Here is a 20,610-nt window from a genome sequence, read left to right as displayed (position 1 = left end):
ATGATGGCTCCACATACAGTCCTGTACATAGTATGATGGCCCCACATACAGCCCTGTACATAGTATGATGGCTCCACATACAGCCCTGTACATAGTATGATTGCTCCACATACAGTCCTGTACATAGTATGATGGCTCCACATACAGTCCTGTACATAGTATGATGGCTCCACATACAGCCCTGTACATAGTATGATTGCTCCACATACAGTCCTGTACATAGTATGATGGCTCCACATACAGTCCTGTACATAGTATGATGGCTCCACATACAGCCCTGTACATAGTATGATGGCTCCACATACAGCCCTGTACATAGTATGATTGCTCCACATACAGCCCTGTACATAGTATGATGGCTCCACATACAGTCCTGTACATAGTATGATGACTCCACATACAGCCCTGTACATAGTATGATGACTCCACATACAGCCCTGTACATAGTATGATGACTCCACATACAGCCCTGTACATAGTATGATGACTCCACATACAGCCCTGTACATAGTATGATGGCTCCACATACAGTCCTGTACATAGTATGATGACTCCACATACAGCCCTGTACATAGTATGATGGCTCCACATACAGCCCTGTACATAGTATGATGGCTCCACATACAGTCCTGTACATAGTATGATGACTCCACATACAGCCCTGTACATAGTATGATGACTCCACATACAGTCCTGTACATAGTATGATGGCTCCACATACAGTCCTGTACATAGTATGATGGCTCCACATACAACCCTGTACATAGTATGATGGCTCCACATACAGTGCTGTACATAGTATGATGGCTCCACATACAGTCCTGTACATAGTATGATGGCCCCACATACAGCCCTGTACATAGTATGATGGCTCCACATACAGCCCTGTACATAGTATGATGGCTCCACATACAGTGCTGTACATAGTATGATGGCTCCACATACAGTCCTGTACATAGTATGATGGCCCCACATACAGCCCTGTACATAGTATGATGACTCCACATACAGTCCTGTACATAGTATGATGGCCCCACATACAGCCCTGTACATAGTATGATGGCTCCACATACAGCCCTGTACATAGTATGATGGCTCCACATACAGTGCTGTACATAGTATGATGGCTCCACATACAGTCCTGTACATAGTATGATGGCCCCACATACAGCCCTGTACATAGTATGATGACTCCACATACAGTCCTGTACATAGTATGATGGTTCCACATACAGCCCTGTACATAGTATGATGGCTCCACATACAGTCCTGTACATAGTATGATGGCCCCACATACAGCCCTGTACATAGTATGATGACTCCACATACAGTCCTGTACATAGTATGATGACTCCACATACAGTCCTGTACATAGTATGATGGTTCCACATACAGCCCTGTACATAGTATGATGGCTCCACATACAGCCCTGTACATAGTATGATGGCTCCACATACAGTCCTGTACATAGTATGATGGCTCCACATACAGCCCTGTACATAGTATGATGACTCCACATACAGTCCTGTACATAGTATGATGGCCCCACATACAGCCCTGTACATAGTATGATGGCTCCACATACAGCCCTGTACATAGTATGATGACTCCACATACAGTCCTGCACATAGTATGATGGCTCCACATACAGCCCTGTACATAGTATGATGGCTCCACATACAGCCCTGTACATAGTATGATGGCTCCACATACAGTCCTGTACATAGTATGATGACTCCACATACAGTCCTGTACATAGTATGATGGCTCCACATACAGCCCTGTACATAGTATGATGGCTCCACATACAGTCCTGTACATAGTATGATGGCTCCACATACAGTCCTGTATATAGTATGATGACTCCACATACAGTCCTGTACATAGTATGATGGCTCCACATACAGCCCTGTACATAGTATGATGGCTCCACATACAGCCCTGTACATAGTATGATGACTCCACATACAGTCCTGTACATAGTATGATGGCTCCACATACAGCCCTGTACATAGTATGATGGCTCCACATACAGTCCTGTACATAGTATGATGGCTCCACATACAGCCCTGTACATAGTATGATGGCTCCACATACAGCCCTGTACATAGTATGATGACTCCACATACAGTCCTGTACTTAGTATGATGACTCCACATACAGTCCTGTACATAGTATGATGACTCCACATACAGTCCTGTACATAGTATGATGATTCCACATACAGTCCTGTACATAGTATGATGGCTCCACATACAGTCCTGTACATAGTATGATGACTCCACATACAGTCCTGTACATAGTATGATGACTCCACATACAGTCCTGTACATAGTATGATGACTCCACATACAGTCCTGTACATAGTATGATGACTCCACATACAGTCCTGTACATAGTATGATGACTCCACATACAGTCCTGTACATAGTATGATGACTCCACATACAGTCCTGTACATAGTATGATGATTCCACATACAGTCCTGTACATAGTATGATGGCTCCACATACAGTCCTGTACATAGTATGAAGGCTCCACATACAGTCCTGTACTTAGTATGATGGCCCCACATACAGCCCTGTACATAGTATGATGACTCCACATACAGTCCTGTACATAGTATGATGACTCCACATACAGTCCTGTACATAGTATGATGATTCCACATACAGTCCTGTACATAGTATGATGGCTCCACATACAGTCCTGTACATAGTATGATGGCTCCACATACAGTCCTGTACATAGTATGATGGCTCCACATACAACCCTGTACATAGTATGATGGCTCCACATACAGCCCTGTACATAGTATGATGGCTCCACATACAGTCCTGTACATAGTATGATGGCTCCACATACAGCCCTGTACATAGTATGATGGCTCCACATACAGTCCTGTACATAGTATGATGGCTCCACATACAGTCCTGTACATAGTATGATGGCTCCACATACAGTCCTGTACATAGTATGATGGCTCCACATACAGTCCTGTACATAGTATGATGGCTCCACATACAGCCCTGTACATAGTATGATGGCTCCACATACAGTCCTGTACATAGTATGATGGCTCCACATACAGTCCTGCACATAGTATAATTGCTCCACATACAGCCCTGTACATAGTATGATGACTCCACATACAGCCCTGTACATAGTATGATGGCTCCACATACAGTCCTGTACATAGTATGATGGCTCCACATACAGCCCTGTACATAGTATGATGGCTCCACATACAGTCCTGCACATAGTATAATTGCTCCACATACAGTCCTGCACATAGTATAATTGCTCCACATACAGCCCTGTACATAGTATGATGACTCCACATACAGCCCTGTACATAGTATGATGACTTCACATACAGTCCTGTACATAGTATGATGGCTCCACATACAGCCCTGCACATAGTATGATGGCTCCACATACAGCCCTGTACATAGTATGATGGCTCCACATACAGCCCTGTACATAGTATGATGACTTCACATACAGTCCTATACATAGTATGATTGCTCCACATACAGCCCTGTACATAGTATGATGGCTCCACATACAGTCCTGTACATAGTATGATGACTCCACATACAGTCCTGTACATAGTATGATGGCTCCACATACAGTACTGTACATAGTGTGATGACTCCACATACAGTCCTGTACATAGTATGATGGCTCCACATACAGCCCTGTACATAGTATGATGGCTCCACATACAGCCCTGTACATAGTATGATGACTCCACATACAGTCCTGTACATAGTATGATGACTCCACATACAGTCCTGTACATAGTATGATGGCTCCACATACAGTCCTGTACATAGTATGATGGCCCCACATACAGTCCTGCACATAGTATGATGGCTCCACATACAGTCCTGTACATAGTATGATGGCTCCACATACAGTCCTGTACATAGTATGATGGCTCCACATACAGTCCTGTACATAGTATGATGACTCCACATACAGTCCTGTACATAGTATGATGGCTCCACATACAGTACTGTACATAGTGTGATGACTCCACATACAGTCCTGTACATAGTATGATGGCTCCACATACAGCCCTGTACATAGTATGATGGCTCCACATACAGTCCTGTACATAGTATGATGGCTCCACATACAGCCCTGTACATAGTATGATGGCTCCACATACAGTCCTGTACATAGTATGATGGCTCCACATACAGCCCTGTACATAGTATGATGACTCCACATACAGTCCTGTACATAGTATGATGGCTCCACATACAGTCCTGTACATAGTATGATGGCTCCACATACAGCCCTGTACATAGTATGATGACTCCACATACAGTCCTGTACATAGTATGATGGCTCCACATACAGCCCTGTACATAGTATGATGACTCCACATACAGTCCTGTACATAGTATGATGACTCCACATACAGTCCTGTACATAGTATGATGGCTCCACATACAGTCCTGTACATAGTATGATGGCTCCACATACAGCCCTGTACATAGTATGATGACTCCACATACAGTCCTGTACATAGTATGATGGCTCCACATACAGCCCTGTACATAGTATGATGACTCCACATACAGTCCTGTACATAGTATGATGGCTCCACATACAGTCCTGTACATAGTATGATGGCTCCACATACAGCCCTGTACATAGTATGATGACTCCACATACAGTCCTGTACATAGTATGATGGCTCCACATACAGCCCTGTACATAGTATGATGACTCCACATACAGTCCTGTACATAGTATGATGACTCCACATACAGCCCTGTACATAGTATGATGGCTCCACATACAGTCCTGTACATAGTATGATGGCTCCACATACAGCCCTGTACATAGTATGATGACTCCACATACAGTCCTGTACATAGTATGATGGCTCCACATACAGCCCTGTACATAGTATGATGACTCCACATACAGCCCTGTACATAGTATGATGGCTCCACATACAGCCCTGTACATAGTATGATGGCTCCACATACAGTCCTGTACATAGTATGATGGCTCCACATACAGCCCTGTACATAGTATGATGGCTCCACATACAGCCCTGTACATAGTATGATGACTCCACATACAGTCCTGTACATAGTATGATGGCTCCACATACAGCCCTGTACATAGTATGATGGCTCCACATACAGCCCTGTACATAGTATGATGGCTCCACATACAGTCCTGTACATAGTATGATGGCTCCACATACAGCCCTGTACATAGTATGATGGCTCCACATACAGCCCTGTACATAGTATGATGGCTCCACATACAGCCCTGTACATAGTATGATGGCTCCACATACAGTCCTGTACATAGTATGATGGCTCCACATACAGTCCTGTACATAGTATGATGGCTCCACATACAGTCCTGTACATAGTATGATGACTCCACATACAGCCCTGTACATAGTATGATGGCTCCACATACAGCCCTGTACATAGTATGATGGCTCCACATACAGTCCTGTACATAGTATGATGGCTCCACATACAGCCCTGTACATAGTATGATGGCTCCACATACAGCCCTGTACATAGTATGATGACTCCACATACAGTCCTGTACATAGTATGATGGCTCCACATACAGCCCTGTACATAGTATGATGGCTCCACATACAGCCCTGTACATAGTATGATGGCTCCACATACAGCCCTGTACATAGTATGATGACTCCACATACAGTCCTGTACATAGTATGATGGCTCCACATACAGCCCTGTACATAGTATGATGGCTCCACATACAGTCCTGTACATAGTATGATGGCCCCACATACAGTCCTGTACATAGTATGATGGCTCCACATACAGCCCTGTACATAGTATGATGACTCCACATACAGTCCTGTACATAGTATGATGGCTCCACATACAGCCCTGTACATAGTATGATGGCTCCACATACAGTCCTGTACATAGTATGATGGCTCCACATACAGCCCTGTACATAGTATGATGACTCCACATACAGTCCTGTACATAGTATGATGGCTCCACATACAGCCCTGTACATAGTATGATGGCTCCACATACAGTCCTGTACATAGTATGATGGCTCCACATACAGCCCTGTACATAGTATGATGGCTCCACATACAGTCCTGTACATAGTATGATGGCTCCACATACAGTCCTGTACATAGTATGATGGCTCCACATACAGCCCTGTACATAGTATGATGACTCCACATACAGCCCTGTACATAGTATGATGGCTCCACATACAGCCCTGTACATAGTATGATGGCTCCACATACAGTCCTGTACATAGTATGATGGCTCCACATACAGTCCTGTACTTAGTATGATGGCCCCACATACAGCCCTGTACATAGTATGATGACTCCACATACAGTCCTGTACATAGTATGATGACTCCACATACAGTCCTGTACATAGTATGATGATTCCACATACAGTCCTGTACATAGTATGATGGCTCCACATACAGTCCTGTACATAGTATGATGGCTCCACATACAGCCCTGTACATAGTATGATGGCTCCACATACAGTCCTGTACATAGTATGATGGCTCCACATACAAGCCTGTACATAGTATGATGGCTCCACATACAGCCCTGTACATAGTATGATGGCTCCACATACAGTCCTGTACATAGTATGATGGCTCCACATACAGCCCTGTACATAGTATGATGACTCCACATACAGTCCCGTACATAGTATGATGGCTCCACATACAGCCCTGTACATAGTATGATGGCTCCACATACAGTCCTGTACATAGTATGATGACTCTACATACAGTCCTGTACATAGTATGATGGCTCCACATACAGTCCTGTACATAGTATGATGGCTCCACATACAGTCCTGTACATAGTATGATGGCTCCACATACAGTCCTGTACATAGTATGATGACTCCACATACAGTCCTGTACATAGTATGATGGCTCCACATACAGTCCTGTACATAGTATGATGGCTCCACATACAGTCCTGTACATAGTATGATGGCTCCACATACAGTCCTGTACATAGTATGATGGCTCCACATACAGCCCTGTACATAGTATGATGGCTCCACATACAGTCCTGTACATAGTATGATGGCTCCACATACAGTCCTGTACATAGTATGATGGCTCCACATACAGTCCTGTACATAGTATGATGGCTCCACATACAGTCCTGTACATAGTATGATGGCTCCACATACAGCCCTGTACATAGTATGATGGCTCCACATACAGTCCTGTACATAGTATGATGGCTCCACATACAGTCCTGTACATAGTATGATGGCTCCACATACAGTCCTGTACATAGTATGATGGCTCCACATACAGCCCTGTACATAGTATGATGGCTCCACATACAGCCCTGTACATAGTATGATGGCTCCACATACAGTCCTGTACATAGTATGATGGCTCCACATACAGTCCTGCACATAGTATAATTGCTCCACATACAGTCCTGCACATAGTATAATTGCTCCACATACAGCCCTGTACATAGTATGATGACTCCACATACAGCCCTGCACATAGTATAATTGCTCCACATACAGTCCTGTACATAGTATGATGACTCCACATACAGTCCTGCACATAGTATAATTGCTCCACATACAGTCCTGTACATAGTATGATGGCTCCACATACAGTCCTGCACATAGTATAATTGCTCCACATACAGTCCTGCACATAGTATAATTGCTCCACATACAGCCCTGTACATAGTATGATGACTCCACATACAGCCCTGCACATAGTATAATTGCTCCACATACAGTCCTGTACATAGTATGATGACTCCACATACAGTCCTGCACATAGTATAATTGCTCCACATACAGCCCTGTACATAGTATGATGGCTCCACATACAGCCCTGTACATAGTATGATGGCTCCACATACAGCCCTGTACATAGTATGATGGCTCCACATACAGTCCTGTACATAGTATGATGGCTCCACATACAGCCCTGTACATAGTATGATGGCTCCACATACAGCCCTGTACATAGTATGATGGCTCCACATACAGCCCTGTACATAGTATGATGGCTCCACATACAGTCCTGCACATAGTATAATTGCTCCACATACAGTCCTGTACATAGTATGATGGCTCCACATACAGTCCTGTACATAGTATGATGGCTCCACATACAGTCCTGCACATAGTATAATTGCTCCACATACAGCCCTGTACATAGTATGATGACTCCACATACAGTCCTGCACATAGTATAATTGCTCCACATACAGTCCTGTACATAGTATGATGGCTCCACATACAGTCCTGTACATAGTATGATGGCTCCACATACAGCCCTGCACATAGTATAATTGCTCCACATACAGTCCTGTACATAGTATGATGGCTCCACATACAGTCCTGTACATAGTATGATGGCTCCACATACAGTCCTGCACATAGTATAATTGCTCCACATACAGTCCTGTACATAGTATGATGGCTCCACATACAGTCCTGTACATAGTATGATGGCTCCACATACAGTCCTGTACATAGTATGATGGCTCCACATACAGCCCTGTACATAGTATGATGGCTCCACATACAGCCCTGTACATAGTATGATGGCTCCACATACAGCCCTGTACATAGTATGATGACTTCACATACAGTCCTATACATAGTATGATTGCTCCACATACAGCCCTGTACATAGTATGATGGCTCCACATACAGTCCTGCACATAGTATAATTGCTCCACATACAGTCCTGTACATAGTATGATGGCTCCACATACAGTCCTGTACATAGTATGATGGCTCCACATACAGTCCTGCACATAGTATAATTGCTCCACATACAGTCCTGTACATAGTATGATGGCTCCACATACAGTCCTGTACATAGTATGATGGCTCCACATACAGCCCTGTACATAGTATGATGACTCCACATACAGTCCTGCACATAGTATAATTGCTCCACATACAGTCCTGTACATAGTATGATGGCTCCACATACAGTCCTGTACATAGTATGATGGCTCCACATACAGCCCTGCACATAGTATGATGGCTCCACATACAGTCCTGCACATAGTATAATTGCTCCACATACAGTCCTGTACATAGTATGATGGCTCCACATACAGCCCTGTACATAGTATGATTGCTCCACATACAGCCCTGTACATAGTATGATGGCTCCACATACAGTCCTGCACATAGTATAATTGCTCCACATACAGCCCTGTACATAGTATGATGACTCCACATACAGTCCTGCACATAGTATAATTGCTCCACATACAGTCCTGTACATAGTATGATGGCTCCACATACAGTCCTGTACATAGTATGATGGCTCCACATACAGCCCTGTACATAGTATGATGGCTCCACATACAGCCCTGTACATAGTATGATGGCTCCACATACAGCCCTGCACATAGTATGATGGCTCCACATACAGCCCTGTACATAGTATGATGGCTCCACATACAGCCCTGTACATAGTATGATGACTTCACATACAGTCCTATACATAGTATGATTGCTCCACATACAGCCCTGTACATAGTATGATGGCTCCACATACAGTCCTGTACATAGTATGATGACTCCACATACAGTCCTGTACATAGTATGATGACTCCACATACAGTCCTGTACATAGTATGATGGCTCCACATACAGTACTGTACATAGTGTGATGACTCCACATACAGTCCTGTACATAGTATGATGACTCCACATACAGTCCTGTACATAGTATGATGGCTCCACATACAGTACTGTACATAGTGTGATGACTCCACATACAGTCCTGTACATAGTATGATGGCTCCACATACAGCCCTGTACATAGTATGATGGCTCCACATACAGCCCTGTACATAGTATGATGACTCCACATACAGTCCTGTACATAGTATGATGACTCCACATACAGTCCTGTACATAGTATGATGGCTCCACATACAGTCCTGTACATAGTATGATGGCCCCACATACAGTCCTGCACATAGTATGATGGCTCCACATACAGCCCTGTACATAGTATGATGGCCCCACATACAGTCCTGCACATAGTATGATGGCTCCACATACAGCCCTGTACATAGTATGATGGCCCCACATACAGTCCTGCACATAGTATGATGGCTCCACATACAGCCCTGTACATAGTATGATGGCTCCACATACAGTCCTGTACATAGTATGATGACTCCACATACAGCCCTGTACATAGTATGATGGCTCCACATACAGCCCTGTACATAGTATGATGGCTCCACATACAGCCCTGTACATAGTATGATGACTCCACATACAGCCCTGTACATAGTATGATGGCTCCACATACAGCCCTGTACATAGTATGATGGCTCCACATACAGTCCTGTACATAGTATGATGGCTCCACATACAGTCCTGTACTTAGTATGATGGCCCCACATACAGCCCTGTACATAGTATGATGGCTCCACATACAGTCCTGTACATAGTATGATGACTCCACATACAGTCCTGTACATAGTATGATGACTCCACATACAGTCCTGTACATAGTATGATGATTCCACATACAGTCCTGTACATAGTATGATGGCTCCACATACAGCCCTGTACATAGTATGATGGCTCCACATACAGTCCTGTACATAGTATGATGGCTCCACATACAACCCTGTACATAGTATGATGGCTCCACATACAGCCCTGTACATAGTATGATGGCTCCACATACAGTCCTGTACATAGTATGATGGCTCCACATACAGCCCTGTACATAGTATGATGTCTCCACATACAGTCCTGTACATAGTATGATGGCTCCACATACAGCCCTGTACATAGTATGATGACTCCACATACAGTCCTGTACATAGTATGATGGCTCCACATACAGCCCTGTACATAGTATGATGGCTCCACATACAGTCCTGTACATAGTATGATGACTCCACATACAGTCCTGTACATAGTATGATGGCTCCACATACAGTCCTGTACATAGTATGATGGCTTCACATACAGTCCTGTACATAGTATGATGGCTCCACATACAGTCCTGTACATAGTATGATGGCTCCACATACAGTCCTGTACATAGTATGATGGCTCCACATACAGCCCTGTACATAGTATGATGACTCCACATACAGTCCTGTACATAGTATGATGGCTCCACATACAGCCCTGTACATAGTATGATGGCTCCACATACAACCCTGTACATAGTATGATGGCTCCACATACAGCCCTGTACATAGTATGATGGCTCCACATACAGTCCTGTACATAGTATGATGGCTCCACATACAGTCCTGTACATAGTATGATGGCTCCACATACAGTCCTGTACATAGTATGATGGCTCCACATACAGCCCTGTACATAGTATGATGGCTCCACATACAGTCCTGTACATAGTATGATGGCTCCACATACAGTCCTGCACATAGTATAATTGCTCCACATACAGTCCTGCACATAGTATAATTGCTCCACATACAGCCCTGTACATAGTATGATGACTCCACATACAGCCCTGTACATAGTATGATGACTTCACATACAGTCCTGTACATAGTATGATGACTCCACATACAGCCCTGTACATAGTATGATGACTCCACATACAGTCCTGTACATAGTATGATGTCTCCACATACAGTCCTGTACATAGTATGATGGCTCCACATACAACCCTGTACATAGTATGATGGCTCCACATACAGCCCTGTACATAGTATGATGGCTCCACATACAGTCCTGTACATAGTATGATGGCTCCACATACAGTCCTGTACATAGTATGATGGCTCCACATACAGCCCTGCACATAGTATGATGGCTCCACATACAGCCCTGTACATAGTATGATGGCTCCACATACAGTCCTGTACATAGTATGATGGCTCCACATACAGCCCTGTACATAGTATGATGACTTCACATACAGTCCTATACATAGTATGATTGCTCCACATACAGCCCTGTACATAGTATGATGGCTCCACATACAGCCCTGCACATAGTATGATGGCTCCACATACAGCCCTGTACATAGTATGATGGCTCCACATACAGTCCTGTACATAGTATGATGGCTCCACATACAGTCCTGTACATAGTATGATGACTCCACATACAGTCCTGTACATAGTGTGATGGCTCCACATACAGTACTGTACATAGTGTGATGACTCCACATACAGTCCTGTACATAGTATGATGGCTCCACATACAGCCCTGTACATAGTATGATGGCTCCACATACAGCCCTGTACATAGTATGATGACTCCACATACAGCCCTGTACATAGTATGATGACTCCACATACAGCCCTGTACATAGTATGATGACTCCACATACAGTCCTGTACATAGTATGATGGCTCCACATACAGCCCTGTACATAGTATGATGGCTCCACATACAGTCCTGTACATAGTATGATGACTCCACATACAGTCCTGTACATAGTATGATGGCTCCACATACAGTCCTGTACATAGTATGATGGCCCCACATACAGTCCTGCACATAGTATGATGGCTCCACATACAGTTCTGTACATAGTATGATGGCCCCACATACAATCCTGCACATAGTATGATGGCTCCACATACAGTCCTGTACATAGTATGATGACTCCACATACAGCCCTGTACATAGTATGATGACTCCACATACAGCCCTGTACATAGTATGATGACTTCACATACAGTCCTGTACATAGTATGATGACTCCACATACAGCCCTGTACATAGTATGATGGCTCCACATACAGTCCTGTACATAGTATGATGACTCCACATACAGTCCTGTACATAGTATGATGACTCCACATACAGTCCTGTACATAGTATGATGACTCCACATACAGCCCTGTACATAGTATGATGGCTCCACATACAGTCCTATACATAGTATGATGACTCCACATACAGCCCTGTACATAGTATGATGGCTCCACATACAGTCCTGTACATAGTATGATGACTCCACATACAGTCCTGTACATAGTATGATGACTCCACATACAGTCCTGTACATAGTATGATGACTCCACATACAGCCCTGTACATAGTATGATGGCTCCACATACAGTCCTATACATAGTATGATGACTCCACATACAGCCCTGTACATAGTATGATGACTTCACATACAGCCCTGTACATAGTATGATGGCTCCACATACAGTCCTGTACATAGTATGATGACTCCACATACAGCCCTGTACATAGTATGATGACTCCACATACAGTCCTGTACATAGTATGATGACTCCACATACAGTCCTGTACATAGTATGATGACTCCACATACAGCCCTGTACATAGTATGATGACTCCACATACAGCCCTGTACATAGTATGATGACTCCACATACAGCCCTGTACATAGTATGATGACTTCACATACAGTCCTGTACATAGTATGATGGCTCCACATACAGCCCTGTACATAGTATGATGAGCCCACATACAGTCCTGTACATAGTATGATGACTCCACATACAGTCCTGTACATAGTATGATGACTCCACATACAGTCCTGTACATAGTATGATGACTCCACATACAGTCCTGTACATAGTATGATGACTCCACATACAGCCCTGTACATAGTATGATGGCTCCACATACAGTCCTATACATAGTATGATGACTCCACATACAGCCCTGTACATAGTATGATGACTTCACATACAGCCCTGTACATAGTATGATGGCTCCACATACAGTCCTGTACATAGTATGATGACTCCACATACAGCCCTGTACATAGTATGATGACTCCACATACAGTCCTGTACATAGTATGATGACTCCACATACAGTCCTGTACATAGTATGATGACTCCACATACAGCCCTGTACATAGTATGATGACTCCACATACAGCCCTGTACATAGTATGATGACTCCACATACAGCCCTGTACATAGTATGATGACTTCACATACAGTCCTGTACATAGTATGATGGCTCCACATACAGCCCTGTACATAGTATGATGAGCCCACATACAGTCCTGTACATAGTATGATGACTCCACATACAGTCCTGTACATAGTATGATGACTCCACATACAGTCCTGTACATAGTATGATGACTCCACATACAGTCCTGTACATAGTATGATGACTCCACATACAGCCCTGTACATAGTATGATGGCTCCACATACAGTCCTATACATAGTATGATTGCTCCACATACAGCCCTGTACATAGTATGATGGCTCCACATACAGCCCTGTACATAGTATGATGACTTCACATACAGTCCTATACATAGTATGATTGCTCCACATACAGCCCTGTACATAGTATGATGGCTCCACATACAGTCCTGTACATAGTATGATGGCTCCACATACAGTACTGTACATAGTGTGATGACTCCACATACAGTCCTGTACATAGTATGATGACTCCACATACAGCCCTGCACATAGTATGATGGCTCCACATACAGCCCTGCACATAGTATGATGGCTCCACATACAGTCCTGTACATAGTATGATGGCTCCACATACAGTCCTGTACATAGTATGATGGCTCCACATACAGCCCTGTACATAGTATGATGGCTCCACATACAGTCCTGTACATAGTATGATGGCTCCACATACAGTACTGTACATAGTGTGATGACTCCACATACAGTCCTGTACATAGTATGATGACTCCACATACAGTCCTGTACATAGTATGATGGCTCCACATACAGTCCTGTACATAGTATGATGGCTCCACATACAGTCCTGTACATAGTATGATGGCCCCACATACAGTCCTGCACATAGTATGATGGCTCCACATACAGCCCTGTACATAGTATGATGGCTCCACATACAGCCCTGTACATAGTATGATGGCTCCACATACAGCCCTGTACATAGTATGATGACTCCACATACAGCCCTGTACATAGTATGATGGGTCCACATACAGCCCTGTACATAGTATGATGACTCCACATACAGTCCTGTACATAGTATGATGGCTCCACATACAGTTCTGTACATAGTATGATGGCTCCACATACAGTTCTGTACATAGTATGATGGCCCCACATACAGTCCTGTACATAGTATGATGGCTCCACATACAGTCCTGCACATAGTATGATGGCTCCACATACAGCCCTGTACATAGTATGATGGCTCCACATACAGTCCTGTACATAGTATGATGGCTCCACATACAGTCCTGCACATAGTATGATGGCTCCACATACAGCCCTGTACATAGTATGATGGCTCCACATACAGCCCTGTACATAGTATGATGGCTCCACATACAGCCCTGTACATAGTATGATGACTCCACATACAGCCCTGTACATAGTATGATGGCTCCACATACAGCCCTGTACATAGTATGATGGCTCCACATACAGCCCTGTACATAGTATGATGGCTCCACATACAGCCCTGTACATAGTATGATGGCTCCACATACAGTCCTGTACATAGTATGATGGCTCCACATACAGCCCTGTACATAGTATGATGGCTCCACATACAGTCCTGTACATAGTATGATGGCCCCACATACAGCCCTGTACATAGTATGATGGCTCCACATACAGCCCTGTACATAGTATGATGGCTCCACATACAGCCCTGTACATAGTATGATGGCTCCACATACAGCCCTGTACATAGTATGATGGCTCCACATACAGCCCTGTACATAGTATGATGGCTCCACATACAGCCCTGTACATAGTATGATGGCTCCACATACAGCCCTGTACATAGTATGATGGCTCCACATACAGTCCTGTACATAGTATGATGGCTCCACATACAGCCCTGTACATAGTATGATGGCTCCACATACAGCCCTGTACATAGTATGATGGCTCCACATACAGCCCTGTACATAGTATGATGGCTCCACATACAGCCCTGTACATAGTATGATGGCTCCACATACAGTCCTGTACATAGTATGATGACTCCACATACAGCCCTGTACATAGTATGATGACTCCACATACAGCCCTGTACATAGTATGATGGCTCCACATACAGTCCTGTACATAGTATGATGACTCCACATACAGCCCTGTACATAGTATGATGGCTCCACATACAGTCCTATACATAGTATGATTGCTCCACATACAGCCCTGTACATAGTATGATGACTCCACATACAGCCCTGTACATAGTATGATGACTTCACATACAGTCCTGTACATAGTATGATGACTCCACATACAGTCCTGTACATAGTATGATGACTTCACATACAGCCCTGTACATAGTATGATGACTCCACATACAGCCCTGTACATAGTATGATGACTCCACATACAGCCCTGTACATAGTATGATGACTTCACATACAGTCCTGTACATAGTATGATGACTCCACATACAGTCCTGTACATAGTATGATGACTCCACATACAGTCCTGTACATAGTATGATGACTCCACATACAGCCCTGTACATAGTATGATGGCTCCACATACAGTCCTATACATAGTATGATTGCTCCACATACAGCCCTGTACATAGTATGATGACTCCACATACAGCCCTGTACATAGTATGATGGCTCCACATACAGTCCTGTACATAGTATGATGACTCCACATACAGCCCTGTACATAGTATGATGACTTCACATACAGTCCTGTACATAGTATGATGACTCCACATACAGTCCTGTACATAGTATGATGACTCCACATACAGTCCTGTACATAGTATGATGACTCCACATACAGCCCTGTACATAGTATGATGGCTCCACATACAGTCCTGTACATAGTATGATGGCTCCACATACAGCCCTGTACATAGTATGATGACTTCACATACAGCCCTGTACATAGTATGATGACTCCACATACAGCCCTGTACATAGTATGATGACTTCACATACAGTCCTGTACATAGTATGATGACTCCACATACAGTCCTGTACATAGTATGATGACTCCACATACAGTCCTGTACATAGTATGATGGCTCCACATACAGCCCTGTACATAGTATGATGACTCCACATACAGCCCTGTACATAGTATGATGACTCCACATACAGCCCTGTACATAGTATGATGACTTCACATACAGTCCTGTACATAGTATGATGACTCCACATACAGTCCTGTACATAGTATGATGACTCCACATACAGTCCTGTACATAGTATGATGACTCCACATACAGCCCTGTACATAGTATGATGGCTCCACATACAGTCCTGTACATAGTATGATGGCTCCACATACAGCCCTGTACATAGTATGATGACTCCACATACAGCCCTGTACATAGTATGATGACTCCACATACAGCCCTGTACATAGTATGATGGCTCCACATACAGTCCTGTACATAGTATGATGACTCCACATACAGTCCTGTACATAGTATGATGGCTCCACATACAGTCCTGTACATAGTATGATGGCTCCACATACAGCCCTGTACATAGTATGATGACTCCACATACAGCCCTGTACATAGTATGATGACTCCACATACAGCCCTGTACATAGTATGATGACTTCACATACAGTCCTGTACATAGTATGATGACTCCACATACAGTCCTGTACATAGTATGATGACTCCACATACAGTCCTGTACATAGTATGATGACTCCACATACAGCCCTGTACATAGTATGATGGCTCCACATACAGTCCTGTACATAGTATGATGGCTCCACATACAGCCCTGTACATAGTATGATGACTTCACATACAGTCCTATACATAGTATGATTGCTCCACATACAGCCCTGTACATAGTATGATGGCTCCACATACAGTCCTGTACATAGTATGATGGCTCCACATACAGTACTGTACATAGTGTGATGACTCCACATACAGTCCTGTACATAGTATGATGACTCCACATACAGCCCTGCACATAGTATGATGGCTCCACATACAGCCCTGCACATAGTATGATGGCTCCACATACAGTCCTGTACATAGTATGATGGCTCCACATACAGTCCTGTACATAGTATGATGGCTCCACATACAGCCCTGTACATAGTATGATGGCTCCACATACAGTCCTGTACATAGTATGATGGCTCCACATACAGTACTGTACATAGTGTGATGACTCCACATACAGTCCTGTACATAGTATGATGACTCCACATACAGTCCTGTACATAGTATGATGGCTCCACATACAGTCCTGTACATAGTATGATGGCTCCACATACAGTCCTGTACATAGTATGATGGCCCCACATACAGTCCTGCACATAGTATGATGGCTCCACATACAGCCCTGTACATAGTATGATGGCTCCACATACAGCCCTGTACATAGTATGATGGCTCCACATACAGCCCTGTACATAGTATGATGGCTCCACATACAGCCCTGCACATAGTATGATGACTCCACATACAGCCCTGTACATAGTATGATGGGTCCACATACAGCCCTGTACATAGTATGATGACTCCACATACAGTCCTGTACATAGTATGATGGCTCCACATACAGTTCTGTACATAGTATGATGGCTCCACATACAGTTCTGTACATAGTATGATGGCCCCACATACAGTCCTGTACATAGTATGATGGCTCCACATACAGTCCTGCACATAGTATGATGGCTCCACATACAGCCCTGTACATAGTATGATGGCTCCACATACAGTCCTGTACATAGTATGATGGCTCCACATACAGTCCTGCACATAGTATGATGGCTCCACATACAGCCCTGTACATAGTATGATGGCTCCACATACAGCCCTGTACATAGTATGATGGCTCCACATACAGCCCTGTACATAGTATGATGACTCCACATATAGCCCTGTACATAGTATGATGACTCCACATACAGCCCTGTACATAGTATGATGGCTCCACTTACAGTCCTGTACATAGTATGATGGCTCCACATACAGTCCTGCACATAGTATGATGGCTCCACATACAGCCCTGTACATAGTATGATGGCTCCACATACAGCCCTGTACATAGTATGATGGCTCCACATACAGTCCTGTACATAGTATGATGGCTCCACATACAGCCCTGTACATAGTATGATGGCTCCACTTACAGTCCTGTACATAGTATGATGGCCCCACATACAGCCCTGTACATAGTATGATGGCTCCACATACAGCCCTGTACATAGTATGATTGCTCCACATACAGTCCTGTACATAGTATGATGGCTCCACATACAGCCCTGTACATAGTATGATGGCTCCACATACAGCCCTGTACATAGTATGATGGCTCCACATACAGCCCTGTACATAGTATGATGGCTCCACATACAGCCCTGTACATAGTATGATGGCTCCACATACAGTCCTGTACATAGTATGATGGCTCCACATACAGCCCTGTACATAGTATGATGGCTCCACATACAGCCCTGTACATAGTATGATGGCTCCACATACAGCCCTGTACATAGTATGATGGCTCCACATACAGCCCTGTACATAGTATGATGGCTCCACATACAGTCCTGTACATAGTATGATGGCTCCACATACAGCCCTGTACATAGTATGATGGCTCCACATACAGCCCTGTACATAGTATGATGGCTCCACATACAGCCCTGTACATAGTATGATGACTCCACATACAGCCCTGTACATAGTATGATGGCTCCACATACAGCCCTGTACATAGTATGATGGCTCCACATACAGCCCTGTACATAGTATGATGGCTCCACATACAGTCCTGTACATAGTATGATGGCTCCACATACAGCCCTGTACATAGTATGATGGCTCCACATACAGCCCTGTACATAGTATGATGACTCCACATACAGCCCTGTACATAGTATGATGGCTCCACATACAGTCCTGCACATAGTATGATGACTCCACATACAGCCCTGTACATAGTATGATGACTCCACATACAGCCCTGTACATAGTATGATGACTCCACATACAGTCCTGTACATAGTATGATGGCTCCACATACAGCCCTGTACATAGTATGATGACTCCACATACAGCCCTGTACATAGTATGATGACTCCACATACAGTCCTGTACATAGTATGATGACTCCACATACAACCCTGTACATAGTATGATGGCTCCACATACAGTCCTGTACATAGTATGATGACTCCACATACAGCCCTGTACATAGTATGATGATTCCACATACAGCCCTGTACATAGTATGATGACTTCACATACAGTCCTGTACATAGTATGATGACTCCACATACAGCCCTGTACATAGTATGATGACTCCACATACAGTCCTGTACATAGTATGATGGCTCCACATACAGCCCTGTACATAGTATGATGGCTCCACATACAGCCCTGTACATAGTATGATGACTCCACATACAGCCCTGTACATAGTATGATGGCTCCACATACAGCCCTGTACATAGTATGATGACTTCACATACAGTCCTATACATAGTATGATTGCTCTACATACAGCCCTGTACATAGTATGATGGCTCCACATACAGTCCTGTACATAGTATGATGGCTCCACATACAGTCCTGTACATAGTATGATGGCTCCACATACAGTCCTGTACATAGTATGATGCCTCCACATACAGTCCTGTACATAGTAT

The sequence above is a fragment of the Phyllobates terribilis genome, unplaced genomic scaffold (assembly GCF_046119375.1).
Source record: "Phyllobates terribilis strain yellow unplaced genomic scaffold, ASM4611937v1 Scaffold_172__1_contigs__length_4051808, whole genome shotgun sequence".
In the NCBI taxonomy this organism is placed as follows: domain Eukaryota; kingdom Metazoa; phylum Chordata; class Amphibia; order Anura; family Dendrobatidae; genus Phyllobates; species Phyllobates terribilis.
This window is presented reverse-complemented; position numbering follows the sequence as displayed.